This window comes from Rhinolophus sinicus, chromosome X, assembly GCF_036562045.2.
Source record: "Rhinolophus sinicus isolate RSC01 chromosome X, ASM3656204v1, whole genome shotgun sequence".
In the NCBI taxonomy this organism is placed as follows: domain Eukaryota; kingdom Metazoa; phylum Chordata; class Mammalia; order Chiroptera; family Rhinolophidae; genus Rhinolophus; species Rhinolophus sinicus.
The window spans coordinates 107,218,764-107,238,876 of NC_133768.1; the positions used below are offsets into that span (position 1 = coordinate 107,218,764).

At 40.9% G+C, this 20,113-nt stretch overlaps 1 long non-coding RNA gene across 1 annotated transcript in view; it reads left to right on the forward strand.

The window, feature by feature from the left end:
- Positions 1–5,621: 5,621 nt before the first annotated feature.
- Positions 5,622–20,113, forward strand: part of LOC109461246 (FMR1 neighbor protein) — a 34,917-nt gene continuing 20,425 nt past the window's right edge. The window contains exon 1 of the long non-coding RNA XR_002139663.2: positions 5,622–5,901. This is a non-coding gene — a long non-coding RNA (FMR1 neighbor protein). The remainder of the gene's footprint in view (positions 5,902–20,113) is intronic.

A 20,113-nucleotide genomic window follows, 5' to 3' on the forward strand; every position in this document is an offset into this window, starting at 1 on the left:
TGGGCAGCAGAGAAATTAGCATAAAATAAAGGATAATTACATCACAAATAGACACCACGTGCCTCTTCATGTGATGCCCTGAGAAGGGCACAACACACTTCTGCAGTGTTCCTGCTAAAAAAAAAAAAAATTAATGAGCTGAATCTAATCATGTGGAAATACCAGACAGGCTCTAATTAATGGACATCATACAAAATAAATGGTGTAAACTCTTCACAGTTATTGAGGTCATGAAAGACAAAGAAACACTGAGGAACTGGTTCTGATCAAAGGATATTAAAACAACATGACAGTGAAATGCAACATGTGATCCTGGATTGGACATTGAACTTGAAACTACTATTATCTTTTGTTATAAAGGTCATTATTGAGAAAACGGGCTATGAATAAGGTCTATAGATTACATAATAAGACAATGCTAATTAGCCAATTTTGGTAATGGCACTGTGATTACATAAGAGAATGTTCTTGTGTTTAGGAAATACACAAAGTATGTAGAAGCAAAGGACTGAGATATGAACTGGAAGAAGTTTTGAGCAGTAGCACAGTGACTAAGCATTCTTAGGCTGTGGGGTTAGAGTGCCTGAGTTCTAATCCCAGCACAGCTATTTACTACCTATGAGACTTTGGGCCAATTATCTAAATAGTCTATAAAGCAAATTTCCTCGTCAGTAAAATCTATGATGCGAATCATAGCACTTACCTCATAGAGATGGTATGAGGGTGAAATTGGTGAGCATACGTGTGGAACTGAGACCCATGTCTGACGCATACATATAATCAATGCTGGCTGCATGTAAGCTATTCTGCCTGTGTCCCATGAATACAGGGAGAAATGGGACATGACTCCTTTGTTCAAGGAGTCACAGTCTACTGGAAGAAGTAAAAAGGTTAACAGATAATAATGAAACCATAGGACGAGTGCCCTGCTAGGGAGTTAAGCTGAGTGCAGCCGAGGTTGGGACAAAGAATCCTGTCCGAGGAAGTCAAGAGAAGTTTTCCAAGTGTCTTATGGTTTGAATTGGATCACAAGAGGTGAACAGGAGTTTGCCAAAAATGCACTTTTCACACTTTCGCCAGGCCAAGGGCCTCATAGATGCAAAAGCACAGAGTTCCGGAAATGGCGTTGAGTATTATAGCGTAGCGTAGGTAACGCAATTTTGGTTGGCAGAAGGGCCAGACTCACCTGACAAGTGTGTGTGGGGAGAGGGGCAGCATGGACAGCCAGGCAGTTGATACAGTCAGTTCAGATCCCAGCTTAGATATCAACTAAGCCTCAAGCAAGTCACACAATCTCTCTGGACAGCAGTTTCTCCCTAGAATGAGATATTAACACCTCCCCCAGGCCTGTTAGGGGAATTAATGTAATGTGCTCACCACAGTGCCCAGCACACAGCTCTTCCTCAGTAAAGGGTAGCTGTACTCACAACTGATGTTAGACATTTCCAGGGCTCACCAGATTTTCTGCTTCTCCTTTCCTTCCAGGCACAGGCCTCCCTGAGTGAAACGTGGCTCTGTAACTTCCTTTGGCTGATGAGGTGGAAGCAGAAAGGAGAAGCGGCCTTTCTGGGCCAAAGCATTGAAGAGTTGGATTGCTGTATCTCTCCACACTCTCTTCCCCGGACACAGCAATTTGAAAGGTCAAGGTGAGATGTCAGCAGGTCCTGTGCCAATTCCAGATACAGGAAAAGAGGCATCATTCACTCTCCCACCTTGTTGATGGGGTGATAAATTTGGATGCAAGGTTTTTAAGCATGCTTCTTTAACAGAGGAATTCCAACTCAATGTAAAGAGAGAAATGCCACCAGGAAGATGCATGGCTAGCTACGTCAAGCCATCTTGGTCCTGCAAAAGCTCCCACACAGGGAGCTGAGGAAGCAGTAAACATTCAGCCTCTCTTGCTCTGAATTAACTGTGAATTCTGGTTTTCACTTTCAAACACCATAGGGTTAATACTACTATAGCGTAACCTTCTAAGAAAGTATAAGAATGGGGATCTAATGTGGTCTGGGGGCCAGGAAAGGCCTCCTGAAGAAGTAATATTTAAGGGGAAGCCTGAAGGAGGAGGAGGAGGAGTTAGCTAAGGGGAAGGGAAAGCATGCGTGTGCAAAGGCAGGAGAAAGTGTTGTGAGTCTGGGAAGTTGGGCGTGGCCATAACACATGAACGAGGAAAAAGAGCAAGAGGTAAGGCCCAGAGCAGGTGAGCTCTCCTGAACCATGAACCAGGGAATTCGGGTTGTCAGGGCAAATACCAGCTGTGGAGGGATCTTAAGCAGGGGAATGACATAATCAGATTTACATCTTCACAAGTATGCAATGGTCACAGTGTGGTGAATGGATTGGAGTGGGCAAGACCACAGGGAAGAGGCCAGTTGAGACTATTTCAAGAGTCCAGAGATAATGAGGGGGAGGCAGTGGAGACAGAGAACAGTGGATGGAATAGAGACATTGTGTATTAGTCAGGGCTCCCCCCAGAAACAAACTCAGTAGGATATATAAAATAGAGGTTGATTTTAAGAAATAAGAAAATGGCTTATGTAATTGTGGGGGCTGGTATGTTCAAAGGTCACACTGGGCAGTTGGTAAGAGCATGGTGCTGATGACACCAAGGTTGCCGGTTTGATCCCCGTGTGGGCCACTATGAGCTGCGCCCTCCTTAAAAATAAATAAATAAATAAATAAATAAATAAATAAATAAATAAATAAATAAATAAAATGACAAAGGTCACAGGGCAGGCTGGCAGGCTGAAGTGGATGCTGCCATCTTGAAGCAGAATTTCTTCTTCAGGGAAACCTCAGTTTTGCTCTTAAGGTCTTTCAACTAATTAGGTGAGGCCCACCCAGATGATTGAGGGTCATGTGCTTTATTGCAAGTCAACTGATCAGTTGTAGATGTTAAGTACAGCTCTCAAGTACCTTCATCGTGATGCCTAGATTCATGTTTGATTGAATGACTAGACTATATACGTTGGCCAAATTCACACATAAAACGAACCATCACGCATAGTTTCAGAGGTGCAAGAGAGAACTTGTGTTGATTCAATGAATGGGGATTGAAGGCTATGGAGGAATCAAGGAAGGCTCCCAGATTTCCCACTTGAGCAACTGGATCAAAGGTAATGGTACTGATTGAGACAGCGAACAATAGAGAAAGTGAAGGTTCGTGGTAGATAGTCATTAATTTTGGATGTGAGCTGTTTTAAGAGCTTGAGTTATCCAAGTGGAGAAGTGGGGACAGAGTCCCAGAGAGCAGTTTCCAGGCTCTGGGCCTCACATGGAAAGGTGCTGGATCGGGTGGTGGATGGCCGTCAGCTGTAACCAGTTAGCCAATTGGCCACTGGCCACTGATATAGCTGCCATGGCTACGTTGGTTGATTGGTTGGTTGGCAGGCAGAGAACTAGATGGCGGATTGCGGATTGTGTGGCTGCTACTTCCTGTGTCTCGCCTGGTCGCCAGTGAGACTGGGGTACAGGAAGACCCCTTGTTGGGGTAGTGGCGGATGTTTGCTTTATATCTCCAACCCAGCCACCAGCAAGAATATAGTGGCATGAACCCCCTATCCATGACTCCGTTGGTGTTTCTTTTTGGCCTCACCGTATCCTGCGTTCTTACGCAGGGAGCAGGACCACAGGCCCCGCATGACAGTGGGGTTCAGAAGAGAGATGTAAACTATAATTTTAGAGATATAATGGCAGTCAGCTGCAGGAGGGCACATAATCATTGCAGAAATAGTGTCAAGTGAGAAAGAAAAGAGAAGAAGGTCCAGGGGAAGACCCTGAGAAAGGCCTAGAAGACGAGGATTCAGCAGAGTAAATGCCAAACAGCAACAAGACATGTAGGAAACCAGAAGGTGGAGATCTCAAAGCACCAAAAGGAGAGGCTGCTTCACGAAAGAAGGAGCAGATCTAGTGCCATCATTTATCCTTTGGACTCCAGGAAGCCAATAGAGATTTTTAAGTCGGAGGAATCATTTGACGGTGGTGAGTAGGATGGATTAGAATTGAGACCCAATTTGTCGGGAGATCACTTAAGAAACTTTTTCTGGACAAGGGAAGAAGTAATGAGGGTCTAAGCTAGGACTGTTGAAGTAGGAATAGAAGGGAGGAAGGGGACTGTGGGGTATTTTGAAGCAAAATCAACAGGTATATAATTGGATATGAGAGATAAAAAATCCAAGAGGACTCCGAGGTCTTAAATCTACAGGGTCAGGAGTACAATCAGGACATCCACAGGAAAAGGGAAGTGAGGCGGAGGTATTAGTTTGGGAGGAAAAGCTCTAATGGTTAGGCCTGGATATACTTGTGGGTGTGGCAGGATATCATCCCTAATTCTCACACATACCATATCTACCATGTTTTTTCATTCCTCTGAGTCTCTGTTCAGCCTCCTCCATGAAAAATGCCTTTTGCATCTTGTTTGCCTGGACATTTTCTATTCAATCTTCAAAGCCCCAATTAAACGTCACTTCTCAGTAGCTTTCACTGACAAGTTTAGGCTGAGTTATTTGTCCTCTCCTCTGTGTTCCTACAGCTCTGTATTCATACTTTTGTTTTTAAGGATATTCATCTCACTGTGATAGAATTGTATTGTACATGCCTGCTTCTCACACTAGCCCAGGTCTTCTGATTTATTCCATCTGGTTCTCCTAGAAGCAAGAATGTTGAACTTGACCTCCAGCTTGGAGCACAGGACAGAGATGAGGCTAGATATTCAAACAGGAAAGCGTTGTTGCCATAGTGGTGACCTCTGAAGACATGAAAGTAAATATATCACTCTGGGGGAAAAAAGCTAGAGAACACAAAGAATAGCTAGCAGGGGGCTAAATCTTGGGGGTAGTACCTACATTTAGCCAACGTGATGAGGGTTCGAAGGACATGAGAATTGTGCTTTGTCATAGTACTTATACATTTAAATAGAAAGGGTGCCCAAAAATGTATACACATTTTAAGAAAGGAAAAGACTGTATTAAAATTGTAATACAATGAATGATGCTAGCATTCCTTTTATTAACGACATCTTTGGAGTGAATGTTGTACTACACACTGCACTGTAATTCAGTTCAACTTCGAAAAGTAATACATAGATAACAGCTCTTAAAATGCGTACATTTTTTTGGCACCCCGGGTATATGGCTATTGAGCATTTGCTAATGTGGCTACTGTGACTGAGAACTGATTTCTTAATTCTGTGTAATTAATTAATTAAAATGTACGTTTAAACAGCCACATTTGGCTACTGGATACTGTGGAGAGCAACTATAGTGACTGTAGATGCTACAGTGCCTGTCACAGGACTGAATCTGAGGAGGAATTAGCAGTCAAGGCTGGAGTCTGAGTTCCAGTGAGACCATTTTGTTGATCTGTGACAAGCAGCCATGGTTCTGGGGTAGGCCTCAGGCCCCATTCATTCAACAATTAACAAGCACTAGAAGGGCCAGGCCTTGAGTGGGGGAGGGGGCACAAGATACTCTGCCAGCCGTTAAAAGGGGGCGGGGCCTGGGAACAATGGCTGGCAAATCACGCGTTGCCGAGGGGTACCACGCATGCGTCAGTTCCTGGAAGCTTCTAGATCACCGGTGGCCGGCAGTGAGGCGTGGTCTCAGCTAGGCAGAAGGCGGTCCATGCCGTTGGGGAGGTTGATAGTTGGGAGAACCAGGTCTCAGAGTAGGGCGTTGCATGGGATGCGCTCAAGGTTGACTAGTTGCGATATTGAGATGGGGCTCACTGATGAGAACCCTGTAGTGGCGTCATACTCCGGGCGCAATAGTCCCAAGGGCCAGGCCAACATGGCTGCCATGTCTCAGCCATCATGGCAGGCGTACCGGTGGGCCCGCAAGCACTTCAGGATGCTCCTGCCAACCGTTTGTATTCTGATGTTGCTGTGCTACTCCCTGAATACTGGTGAGTGTCCTCCCCCGGGCCTAGCAGCAGGCCATGGGGCAGCCACCCGCGGAGCCTGCACCCCCCAACTTCTCCCCGCCACCCGCCCGCACCCACTCCCCTCCCCCTGCCCCCATCCACTCCCGCCAGCCGCTCCACTCCACTGGCCTCTCTTCTCCTTGTCTCCCTTCATAACCTTAGTCCCCACTTGGCTTCCCTCAGAAAGCCCTTCTGTCCCAGACTTTCCCTCACCAAACACTGACCTCCCTGACCTCCCCGCCTGTTTAGATAAATGAGGGTGGAATTCACAGAACATAAAATTAATTATTTTACAACTGGCGATTCAGTGGTGTTTAGTATATTTGAACATTGCACAGCCACCACTTCTATTTCTAAAATGTTTTCATCACTCCAAATGAAAATCCACACCCATTAATAACACAGTTCCTCCCCATTTCCTAGTCCCTGGTCACCCCCAATCTTCTTGCTGTCTCTATGGATTGACCTAGTCTGGACATTTCATAGAAATGGTAACATGATATGTATCCTCTTGTGTCTGGCTTGTTTTGCTACATAAAGTTTTTGAGATGTGCCCATGTTATACTATGTATCAGTACTTTATTCCTTTTTATGGCTGAGTATTCCATTGTGTGGCTGTATTGCATTTCGTTTATACATTTATCACTTGATGGGCATTTGAGTTGTTTCCAGTTGTTGGCTATTATGAATAATATTGCTGTGAACATTCATGTACAAGTTGCTCTGTCAATATATTTTTCAATTCTTTGTGGCATAGACTTAGGTCGAAGTGGAATTGCTGGGTCATATGAGAGTTTCATGTTGAACTTTTTGAGCAAGTCCCAACCTGTTTTACAAAGTAACTAAACCATTTTGCATTGTCACTAACAGTGTGCAAGGGTCCCAATTTTACCATCTGTTACCACACCCCCCTTTTTTATTACCGCCATTCTAGCAGGTGTGAAGTAGTATCTTATTGTGATTTTCATTAGTATTTCCATGTCTAATGATGTTGAGCATCTTTTCATGTGCTTTCTGACATTTATATATCTTCTTTGGAGAAATGTCTATTTAAGTCTTTTGACCGTTTTTTATAATATAACATTCTATTTTTTATTTTTATTAAATTTATTGGGGTAACATTGGTTAATCACATTATATAAATTTCAGGTGTACAACATTATAATGCAACATCTGTATACTCAATTATGTGCTCACCTTCCAAAGTCTGGTTTCCTTCTGTTACCATTTATTTGACCCCCTTTACCCTCTCCTGTGACCATTTTTAAATAGATTGTGGTTTTGTTATTGAGTTGTAAGAGTTCTTTATATATAATGTATGTATGATTTGTAAATATTTTCTCCCATTCTGTAGGTTGTCTTTTCACTTTCTTGACATATATATGTACACACACACACACACACACACACACACACACACATATTATGCACAGAAGTTTTTCATTTCGAGGAAGTCCAATTAATATGGTATTTTATTTTGTTACTTGTGCTTTTGGTGTCATAGCCAAGAATCCACTGCCAAATCCAAAGACATGAAGATTCATTTCTATGTTTTCTTTTGAGAGTTTTATGGTTTTAGCCCTTATATTTATGTTGTTGATCCATTTTGAATTAATTTTTTATATAGGGTGTGTTAAAGGTACAACTTCATTCTTTTGCATGTGGATATCCAGTTGTCTCAGCACCATTTATTGAAGAGACATTCCTCATTCCCCAGTGAATGGTCTTGGCACCCGTGTGGAAAATCAGTTGACCATAGATTTATGGGTTTATATCTGGACTCTACTTCTATTCTACTCTGTCTGTCTATGTGTCTATCCCTATGTCAGTATTATATTCTTTTGATTACTGTAGCTTTGTAGCAAGTTGAGAAATTGGGACATGTGAGTCCTCCAATTTTGTTCTTTATTCATATTGTTCTGAGCACTTAAGACCTCTTGCAATTCCATATAAACTTGAGGATCAGATTTTCCATTTATACAAAAACACCATTGCAGTTTTGATAAGGAGTGCATTGAATCTGCAGATCACTTGGGGCAGTATTGCCATCTTAACAATATTAAGTATATCAATCTATGAACATGGGATGTCTTTCCATTTATTTATGTCTTTAATTGATTTCAGCAATGTTTTGTAGTTATCAATGTACAAGTCTTTAATCTCCTTGGTTAAATGTATTCCTAGATTTTTGGATACTGTTATAAATGGAATTACTTAATGTCCTTTTTGCATTGTTCATTGCTGGTGTAAAGAAGCATAACTGATTTTTGCATGTTGATCTTGTACTCTGCAACTTTGCTGAATTTGCTTATTAGCTCTAGTAGGTTTTGTTGTGGACTTTTAAAAAATATTCTATATGTAGAATCATGTTATCTGTGAATGGAGATAGTTTTGCTTCTTTCTTTACACTTTGGATGCCTTTTATTTCATTTTATGTCCTAATTGCTTTGGCTATAATTTCCAGTACAATGCTGAGTAGCAATGGTAAAAGTGGGCATTGTTCTTAATCTTAGGGGGAAAGCTTTCAGTCTTTATTATTGATTATGATGTTAGGTGTTGATTTTTCATAATTGCTCTTTATCATATTGAGGAAAAGCCTTTGTATTCATAGTTTGCTAGATGATTTTATATGGAAGGTGTTGAATTTTGTCAAATCCTTTTCCTGCGTCAATGGAGATGAACATTTTTCCTGTCAAAAATATTCCTATGAATATTTTTCCTTCATTCTATTAATGTGATATATTACATTAATTTTCTATGTTGAAGCACCTTGTATTTTTGGGATAAACCTGACTTGACCATTGTGTGTACTGTTTTCAATATGCTGTTGCATTTGTGTTGCTAGTATTTTGTTGAGGCATTTTTGCATGTGTATTCATACGTGATATTGGATTGTAGCTTTTTTGTGTGTGTGGTGTCTTTGGCTTTGGTATCAGGTTAATAGTGGCATCGTAGAATGAGTTAAGAAGTATTCTTTTATTTTTTAGAAGAGTTTGAGAAGAATTGGTGTTAATTCTTCTTTAAATATTTGGTAGAAATCACCAGTGAAGCCATCAGCTCCTTGACTTTTCTTTGTTAGGAGGTTTTGATTAGTGTTTCAATCTCTTTCATTGCTGTAGGTCTTCTCTGAAAGGTCATCCTTCCCTAACCTACTTTCACAAAGTACTAAATCCTCTCACTAACTCTCACAAATGCCTTTCTTTCCCTCATGAATGACTTTTCTCCCTTATTTCTTCTAAGGCCTTCTTTTTATTACCTCCCATCACATAGTACTAACCTCCCTCACTTCCCCACTCAAAGTACTAACCTCCATCACCTTCTCTCTTAAAGATTTTCTACCCCTAACCTCACCTTAAACCACCAACCACCCCCAACCTCACCTGTCAAATTCCTTTTTCTATCACGTCCATTCACAGAGACCTTTCCTTGCTCATTTCCCCTCACAAAGACCTTCCCTTCTTTTATGGTTGCCTTCCCTGCTTCCTCTACCCTCACGATTGACTTCCCTCTTTCACTTCCTCCTTCAAAGTCCTCTTTCTCTCAAGCCCTCTACTCATCTCTGTTCTCAAAGAACTAGCCTCGTTTACGCATGCCCATAAAGGCCTTCCCTTTGTCACCTTACTCCACAAATGCCTTCCCTCCCTCATCACCACTCCAAAAGTTCTTCTTAACCTTCAGTCAAGGACCTTTCATTCTTCACCTCCCCACCATAACTTTTCCTTTGCTCACCTTATAGGCCTTGTGTCCCCTTCCTCAAAAACCTTGCTTCCTTATCTCATAAAGCCATTTACTCCCCTCACTCAAAGGTCTTCACTCCCTAACCTCCCTTTTAAAATGACTTTATTCTCTGACCTCACATTGTCCTTCTCTCTCTAGCTGATCTTCACAAAGTCCTTCCCTCCTTCAGTCAAAATCCTTCCCTTACCTCCCTATTTGCCCTCCTCTAGGCCTTTGCTCAGCCCTCTCTCAGACGCCACTTTTAGCCCTTCCAGGGCTCCCCTTCTTCCCATTCACAGCTTTCTCCTCCCTTAACACCCAAAGGTACTTTTTGCCTCCCCCAAAAAGTCCGTGTTTCCTCCTTCTACTCAGTGGTCTTTCTGCCTCCCTTTCTTCACACACAGTCTTTCCCAACTCCTCCTCCAACTCTTTCTTGTCCTTCGCCCCCCAACGCCCTCAAATACTTTCCCTTTAGGTAGTATGCTTGTCATCTGCATAAAGACCTTGGTTTTCTCAAAGCCTTCCTCCATCCCTCAAGCTCCAGCCTCAAGCCCAAACACCTTCCACCTTCCCCACCTGTAATCTCAATGACTTCTCTCTTCCTGTCCTCCCCAGAGGCCTTCCATCCCCCAACCAAGGTCCTACCACAGTCAAAAAAGGAAGCAAAAATTGGACAGAGGCATGGTAAGCAAAAGGAACAGTGACCTCTGTATATTATGTCACAACTGTGTGGGTTTATAACTTTTTGTGAGGGATGAAATTCAAAGTTAAATAAAGTATATACTATGCATTCTTTCATCTAAACTACTTTAAGTAAATTAGAAAAATATGACTTCTGCTCTTCAAAAACTATTGAAAGATACCCTTTAATAATGGTTTATAACCCATATTACTTATTTTTTCTACTATTCATTTAAAATACTAAAATATTTCTGAATTACTTTTACTGTGTTGATAAACGTTAGTTGCAAATACAACTCAGATCCTTGTAAACTGAGAGTTCTTTCATTCTCTGAAAAAGTAAGTTAAAAATAACGCTATAAATTGGACATTTTTTCTTAGTCTGTGAATTCCTCATTTTTCTATTTCTATTTTGAGTAGATCTCTTACAAAAAAAAAAAAATACTGTTATTCAGTGTGATTTCTTTATCTCCATGAGGACTTTTTCCAATATAGGTTTACCATGTTTTTCCCTAAAAAAACCAAAACCCTGACTCATTCTTTGTATTGTCAGATTTCCCAGATTCCCAGAAGATAATATGTGACTGGCTGGACTAAATTTCATTTAAAATGATTTAACTTAATTAATGTAACTAAATGCACTGGTATGGCTTGAATGGTGTCCCACCACCAAATAATGTTGTAATATTAACCCCCAGTACCTCAGAATGTGACCCTATTTGGAGATAAGGTCTTTATAAAGGTAATCAAGTTAAAATGAGGTGGGCCCTAATCCAATATGACTGGTGTCCTTATTAAAAGGGGAATTTGGACACAGAAGTAGACATTTATAGAGGAAAGACTATGTGAATAGAAGCACAGACAAGAGAGCCATCTACAAGCAAGAAGAAAAGCCTTCCCTCACAGCCCTCAAACTAACCAAGACTGTTTACATCCAGATTTTGGACTTGTAGCCTCCAGAACTGTGAGACAGTACATTTCTGTTGTTTTAAACCACCCAGTTTATGGTGCTTTGTTGCAACAGTATTGCAAATGTATACTGAGAGGCAAGATATGGACTTGGAACATTATGGTGAAAGCAGGGACATAGTCCTAGAGCTAAAATTCCCCTTCTCCTTCCTAGACAGACCCATCTGAGTTCTCTTAGACTTAATGCCACCAAGGGGAATTGAGGTTGAGGGACCTGAGGTAATTCTGAAATATCTCCACTTTGAATGTTTCATGCCAGTCCCTTCTGGCCTGCAAAGTTTCTGTTGATAAATCAGCTGACAATCTTATGAAATCTCTTGTATGTAACTAACTGCTTTAACCTTTGTCATTTTATTTATAATATGTCTCGGTGTGGGCCTCCCTGGGTTCATCTTGTTTGGACTCTCCGAGCTTCCTGGGCTTGTATGCCTATTTCCTTTGCCAGGTTAGGAAAGTTTTCAGTCATTATTTATTCAAATACATTCTTAATTCCTTGCTTTCTCTCTTTTTCTTCTGGTACCCATGTGATGTGAATGTTGTTGTTACACTTGATGTTCTCTTAGAGGCCTCTTAAACTATCCTCATTTTTTGTTGGATTCTTTTTTCTTTTTGCTGTTCTGATTGGGTGTTTTCTGCTACCTTGTTTTCCAAATCACTGATTCAACCCTCTGCTTCATCTAGTCTGCTGGTGATTCCTTCTAGTGCATTCTTCATTTCAGTTATTGTATTTTTTACTTCTGAGTGGTTCTCTTTTATGGTTACCATGTCATTTTTTATGCTTGCTATCTCTTTGTTGAAGTTCTCACTAAGTTCCTTGAGCATCCTTATAACCATTGTTTTGAACTCTGAATCTGGTAGGTTGCTTGCTTCCGTTTTATTTAGTTCTTTTTCTGGAGTTTTCTCCTGTTCTTCATTTGGGGCTTATTTCTTTGTTTCCTCATTGTGACTGCCTCTCTGTGTTTGTTCTATGTATTAGGTAGATCTGCTATGTCTCCCAGTCTTGCCAGGTGGTCTTATGTATTATAGTAGGTGCCCTGTGGGGCCCTGGCACAGTCTCCCTGGTTGTATGAGCTGGGTGCTCCAGAGAGCCCCTTGTGTGGGTTGTGTGTGCCCTCCTGTTGTAGTTGAGCTTTGATTGCTATTGGCACGTCAGTGAGTGGTATTGACCCTCAGGCTGACTGGCTGTGGGGTGTGGCCATGACCACAGCTTTTGGGCTGCTGTGCTGGGGGCTTACCCCATGGACCAAGATTGGCCCCAGTGGGCTCTGGTGCCTGTTGAGACTGCCCTTTTTGTGTGCCGCTTGTGGGGATAATTGGGTGGGGCTCTGCTGTGATCTGAAGCCAACATCCAGGTATGTTGGTTCTCAGGCCTCTTGGGGGGACTCCAGTGCAGGCCCAGGTCAGCCACTGCCTGTGACTGGCCAGGGAGTACATGGTAGGAGCTACAAAGTGATCCATGGTTGGTTGCTGCCTGTGCTGTACCTGGAGGCATGTGGGAGAGGCCACACTGCAAACCGAGGATGGCTGCCACCAGTACCGGGTCTGGGGAAGCTCTGCAAAAGTGAAGACACTCTGAGGCCTGCTGCCACCTGCCAGCTCCTGTAAGGTTCAGGTGCTGATAAAGCCTCCTGCAGTATGCAGGTTGGGTGAGGCAGGGTCTCAGTGAGTCAGCAGGTTGGAGCAGCAGAGCTTATCAGGCCAATCAGATTCAGATTTGGCCTGTGTGTGGAGGGGGGCTCAACACAGGAAAGATGGTGCCCACCTGCCAGCTGCATGGGAGCAGGCCCCACACAGGATGAATGGAGACTATTCTTCCAGTCCTTGTCCCAAAGTTACACAACTCAGTCTCTCCGCATATGTCTCTGACGGCCCCAGAGGTACTGTCCCTCCACCAGAGCCCAGGGTAAGTGCCTGTGCGGGCCGTTTAAGAGAATGTCTGGGTGTCTTACAGCTTCCATCCCACCTGGATGGTCGGAATCCCCAGTGTTTTTCACAGCCGGAAGTTTTGGGGGCTCCTCTTCCTAGCACCAGTACTCTGGACTGGGGAGCCTGGTGTGGGGGCTGGGATCCCTCGTTCCTTCGTGGGGAATATCTGTGGCTGAAATATCTCTCCCGATTTTTAACTGCCCACACATGGGTGTGGGACCAGACCATTTTGTATCTCCCCCCCTCCTACCAGTCTCCACGTGTCTTCTTTATATTTTTAGTTACAAAACTTCTGTTCAGCCAGACTTCAAATGGTTTTCCAGGTTGATTGTTCTATAATTTCGTTGTAATTTGAATGTGTTCATGAAAGGAAGCAGGGACAGTGTTTATTTATTCTGCCGTCTTGGATCTTTCTTACTCTTGGTTTTCTTAATGCTACCAGTTGTTCATATTTTTCTTTAAACTGCCTCACTTTTTACATAAACATTTACTTTAAAAGGAAAGTATAACACAATTATAAATGGAAAAGTGGCCATATTTACTATTAACGAATTATTTATAAAAATAAATATCCTGAAAAAAATGTGACTGAATTTAAAATTATAAACAATAAAAATAAATTTACTTGTTTTCATTGTACTAGGCACTTCATGTATGACTTTATTTAATCCTTACAATCCTCCAAAACAAATATTATTTCCATTTTGCAGATAGGTAAACTGAGGCAAAGAGAAGTTTACTCACTTACCCAAGTTCACCAACTACTGTGGCAGAGCCAGAATGCAAATTCAGGTCTATTGGAGGCCATGGCCCAGGAAGGCTACAGTGTAGATAGACCTGCAACTTACTAAAGCCCAAGCAGAATACTTTCCAAGTTGATATCATTAGCCACTGCTCCCATTCTGTCTCCTCATCCTTTCTTTAATCCAGTTCCTCATCTAAAGACCTTGCTCTGAGCAGGGCTGGCAACATAATTTGTGAAATGAAAATGCAGGGTTTCTTGTTCAAAATTTATTACAAATTTCAAGAATATTAAAGCAAAGTTGGGACCCTTTCTAAGAACCGGACTCTGCAGATCGCACAGGTTGTATGCCCGTGAATTCTGCAGATATGCATCTGTTTTTTTCCCTTTGAAATGTAGTTATATTTTCAGTCTTTTTTTTTTTGTAATAGGGAAATTAAAAAATAAAAATTCTTTGTGACAGGCAAACGTAATTGGTTCTTTACCTTTTCTTGCTGCGATTTAAGGAAGCTGGCTCCTAAGCTTTTGTTTGCTGAGGATGTTAATGAGTGTACATATGCAAATTAGAGGCATAAAAGATAGAATTGGTCTGCATATGAAAAGTGTTGTGGGAGGGGAAGAGGCTAGAACCTAATAGGGTGGAGAGGAAGATCTGAGAACCTGTGGTTGCTGGTGGAGAGAAGAAAGGAGGACAGTTGCTCCCAGGGATGAAAGAATAGGGATGTTAAAAGGAGATTTTACAAAAGGTTTGCCATATGGTGAGTGATGTATACCTTGTTTGGTGTCATGATAGCTTTTATTTTAATATATACATTTTTATTTTTCAATTACAGTTGACATACAGTATTATATTAGTCGCAGGTGTACAACATAGTGATTAGACATTTATATAACTTACGAAGTGATCACAATAAGTCTAGTACCCATCTGACACCATGCATAGTTATTACCATATTATTGACTATATTCCTTATGCTGTACTTTACAACTCCGGGATTACTTTGCAACTACCAGTGTGTACTTCTTAATCCTTTCCCCTTTTTCACCCACTCTCCAATCTCCCTCCCATCTGGCAACCATAAAAATGTTCTCTGTATCTATGAGTTTATTTCTGTTTTGTTTACTTGTTTATTTTGTTCTTTAGATTCCACATATAAGTGAATTCATATAGCATTTGTCTTTCTCTGTCTGACTTCACTCAGCACAATATCCTTTCAGTCCATCCATGTGTTTGCAGATGGAAAGATTTCATTCTTTTTTATGGCTGAGTAATATTCCATTGTATATATGTACCACCATTTCTTATCCATTCATCCATCAACAGACACCCAAGTTATCTTCACATCTTGGCCACTGTAAACAATGCTGCAGTGAACATATGAATGCACATATCCCTCAAAGTACAGTTTTGGGTTTCTTCAGATAAATATCAGAAATTGGGATTACTGGGTCCTTCTTTGTGTCTTGTTATATAGCCTTTGTTTTAAAATCTATTTTTTCTGGTATAAGTATTGGTACTGCAGGGTTATTTTTTGTTTGTTTGTTTCCATTTTCATGAAATATCTTTTTCCATCCCTTTACTTTCTGTCTCTGTGTGTCTTTCAATCTAAAGTGAGTCTCTTGTAGACAGCATATGTAAGGGTCTTGTTTTCTTATCCATTCAGCCAGCCTTTTGATTGGAACATTTAATCCATTTACATTTAAAGGAATTGTTGATAGATATTTATTGCCATTTTATTGTTCATATTTTGATGTTGTTTTGTTGTTGTTTTCCCTCCTCCTCCTCCTGTCATCCTATTCCTCCTTCTCCTTCTTCTTCAAGTCCCTTTAACATTTCTTTGGTGTTGTTGGTGATGAGTTCTTAGCTTTTTCTTGCCTGGGAAGCTCCTTATCTGTCCTTTGATTCTAAAGGATAGCTTTTCTGGGTAGAGTAATGTTGGTTGTAGGTCTTTGCTTTTCATCAGTTTGAATATTTCATGCCAATCCCTTCTGGCCTGCAAAGTTTCTGTTGAGAAATCAGCTGTCAGTCTTAGGGGATCTCCCTTGTAGGTAACTAACTGATTTTCCCTTACCACTTTTAGGATTCTGTCTTTATCTTTAACCTTTGGCATTTTCATTATGATGTATCTTGGTGTGGGCCTCTTTGGGTTCATCTTGTTTGGGACTCTCTGTGCTTCCTGAGCTTGTATGTCCATTTCCTTCACCAGGTTAGGGAAGTTTTCTGTCATTATTTCTTCAAATAGGTTTTCAATTCCTTGTGCTCTCTCTTCTCCTTCTGGTACCCCTATGATGTGAATGTTTGTGTGCTTCATGTTTTCCTAGAGACCTCTTAAACTATCCTCACTTTTTTTCATTCTGTTTTCTTTTTGCTGTTCTGATACGGTGCTTTTTGCTATTTTATCTTCTAAATCATGGACTCACTTCTCTGATTCATCTAATCTACTGTTGATTCTCTCTAATATATTCTGTATTTTAATTATTGTATTCTTCTGGTTCTTTTTTATGTTTTCTATCTCCACTTTTGTGTTTCCTATGTCTTTGTTGACGTTCTCGCTGAGATTATTGAGTATCCTTATAACTAGTGTTTGGAACTCTGCATCTACTAGATTGCTTGTCTCCATTTTGTTTTTCTGGAGTTTGGTTCTGATCTTTTGTTTGGGACATGTTCCTTTGTCTCCCCATTTTAGCTTCCTCCCTGTGTTTGTTTCTATTATTAGGTAGGGCTCCGATGTCTACTGGCCTTATAAAGTGGAAATCCTGTGGAGCCCAGTGGCGCAGTCTCTCTGGTCACCTGAGCTGGGTGTTCCAGATGTGTCCCATGTGTGCCTTCCTGTTGCAGCTGAGCCTTTGTTGTTGTTTGTCCATCAGTGGGAGGGGTTGACCCTTAGGCTGATTAGTTGTGAGGACTGGCTGTGACTACAGTGGAGAAGCTGTTGTGTAGGGACTAACCCTATAGAGCAGGATTTGCTATAGCAGGGCTCTGGAGCTTGCCCAGTGTTCCCTTTGGGTGTGTTGTCCTGGCGGTGCTCTGGCTGGGTCTCAAACTGGCCACTGGCCACCAGGCTTACTGGCCCTGGGGCCTCCTGGAAGGGGCCCTGACACAGTCCAAGTTCAGCAGCAGCCTGTGCCTTGCCCAGTGCCACCTGTCAGAAGCCACAAATCAATCTGCAGATGGCCACCACGTGTGCTGGGCTTGGAAGTGCCTTGAGAGGCCAAGGCATAAACCGAGACTGGCTACCACTAGTTCCGGGCTTGGGGCTGCTTAGCAAGAGTTATGTGGCATGCTGAGGCCAGGCTTGTTTGGGGTTTTGTGAACCTTTGAGAGATTTTAGGAAAGTCCACAGCATGAGTCAAGACAGGCCATTTGTATGGAAAAACCACTGGAAGCAGCTTGGGTGGTCCCACAAGTTGGATGGGGTGGGATCTCAGGAAATCATCAGGACAGGGCAATAAATATATAAATAGCAAAGGGTAAACACATCCACAGATATTCAACTATGTTCCACCTACACTCAACTTATGTAATGCTGATGGTACTCACACCACACTGGGAAATATTGCTTAAGTTAATTTGTAAATAATTGTCTTTATAGGGAAAAAACTAGGGGTAGAGGGCAGGCTAAATGTGTTGGAGACTTTTGGTTCAGGCCTTCACTGATGGTGCCTATCTGAGTAAATTTTTAACTGCCTCCTCCATTTCAAATGCCCACTGAAATGACCAAAAGATCTATGGTGGTTGAAAACCCAGAGAACCAAGAAGGGTACCATCTGCCATTGATATGCTAGAAATTTGGAGGGCTTTCTCAAAGATAGTAAGAAGGTCAGGCCAGGCATTACTGAGAGAATTTGCTGCAACCTGTGTTTCACCAAGGCCAGCCCTGTTAGGGGCTGGATGCTAGGATACTCACAATGGGGGATCAATGTCTATCCTGGAGGGACTCCAGAGAGCACACCCCCTGCAGAAGATAACGTAGAGTGAAAACTCAGGCTGCAGTGTGCTACTGCCAGCCAACACTTCCTTCAGATGATGTGCTGACAAGGACATTGGGGAAGAGAGGGGCACTGAGTGGTCAAATGTTAGTATAGACCACAGGTCCTGTTGAGGCTGCTTTCAGCCGTAGCTCCTTTCCTGTATGGTGTAGGGCAGCAAACCCTCTAATCTGGCAAAGTGTGCCTGCCTGGCAATATTAATCTCATTTTCTTCTGTGCTGGAAGCATTCTTCCTCTTCTAAGCCCGTTGTGTTGCAGCCTTCTTCTAATCGTTTTTTTTTTTAAGTTTAAATATTATCTCAGTGAGGCCAGCCCCTATTTAGAGTAGGTCCCCTACCTTATACTCTGTTGGTATCCACTTCCTTCACAGCACTCATTACAATTTGTAATTATTTAATTTGTTAGTTTAGTTCATTTTTGTATGCTTTCTCCCCTATATTGTCAGCTCCATGAGGGCAGGGATCTTATCTGATTTGTTCACTGATGCTTCCCCAAAACCTAGAATATACATAGTAGGCAATAAATACATATTTATTTGAATGAGTAGGAGTTAGTAGAACTCAAACAGGACAAAATGGGTTATTTTTGGTATTGTCAAGATCTGTAATACATAGTGAAGATAAAACTGTAATGAAGGAACATTTATGCATAGTGTTGAAATGCATAAAACAAATAGTTTTAGAAATTCTAGTAATGGACAAAATTACAATTGTGGTGGGAGACTAATACATATCTTTTAGTCCTTGACAGAAAACATAAAGATACTGAGCATTTGAACAATGCAATTTAGTTTGATTTAACATGTATAATGAAGTTCATATTCAAATAATAAAGTTCATATCACAATAAAGTACCTTACAGGCTGAAAATACACATTCAAGTGGATGTGTATGGAACTTGGCCTCATTAAAATGTGAAAATGGATGTTATCATTGATATAAAGGAGATTTAAAATTATCAGTGAATATTCTTATGATTCAATCCAAATAATTATTTTATAAGTGAATGATTTCCTAGGAAAATTAAAATTAAATTTGACTCATGAGCACGGAGGAGTGAAAAGTTGTTAAGGAGCTACACCTCTACAAAATACAGACTCAGACTATTTATGGATGACTTTCCCCAAACGTTTAATAGATTAAATATCTCCTATGCTGTTTAAGTTGTTTCAGTATAGAAGAAAAGACAAGAAGCCTCCCACATTATTTTATGAAGCAGATATAATCCTCATGCCAAAACCTACAGCGATAGCGCGCAAAAGAAAACTGCAGACATGCTCCTCTTAGGAATGTTGACCCACAAATCCTACATAAAGCATTGGCAGTTTTGGGCTTTATTTCAGGAATGCAAGAACATTTTAATATTGTAAAATATATTAGCATTCAGCAATTTATAGGCAGAGGGAAATATGATAATGGCAGTAAATATTAAAAGCATTTCATAAAATCCCACTTCCATTCTTTTTTTATTATTTATTTTCTTATTTTTTTATTTTTATTTTTTACCCTCTTCCATTCTTGATTAAAAATGAAACAAAATAGCAACAGAAAATTTTTAGTAAACTAGGACTACATCCTTAAATTAATAAAAAAAAAATATATCTATCTTAAGCCAGCAACCAAAGTTACACTTAATGATGAAACACTAGTGCGTTTCCATTAAAGTTAGGATTGACTCGAGAATGCCCATTATCATAGCTATTATTCAGCATAGATTCAGGAGTTTTAGGCATTGCATTGAGAGAAGAAAATAAATGAGCTGTTAACATTGGAAGGAAAGGAGACAAAACCATCTATATTTAGTGATAATGTGATTGTATGGATCTGGAATGAAACTGAAGAACAGTGAGAACTAACAAGAGTCAAATGAGGTAATAAGTTAGAAAATACTTGAACCAAAATCAATAGCTTTTATACATATCAGCAGTAATCAGCTACAAAAATGTAGTGATACAGATCACATTCACATAATGACAAAATATATGTGATACATGAGAATAATAAGAAAGGTACAGGACCTGTATGAATGCAACTATAAACCCTACTCAAAGAGATAAAAAGAGACTTGAATGAGTGGAGAAACAAACCTATTCTTGTGTGAGAAAATTTTGTAGTTATCAGTTCTCTCCAAATGAATCTACATTTAACTGAATTCTTGCCTAGCACACGA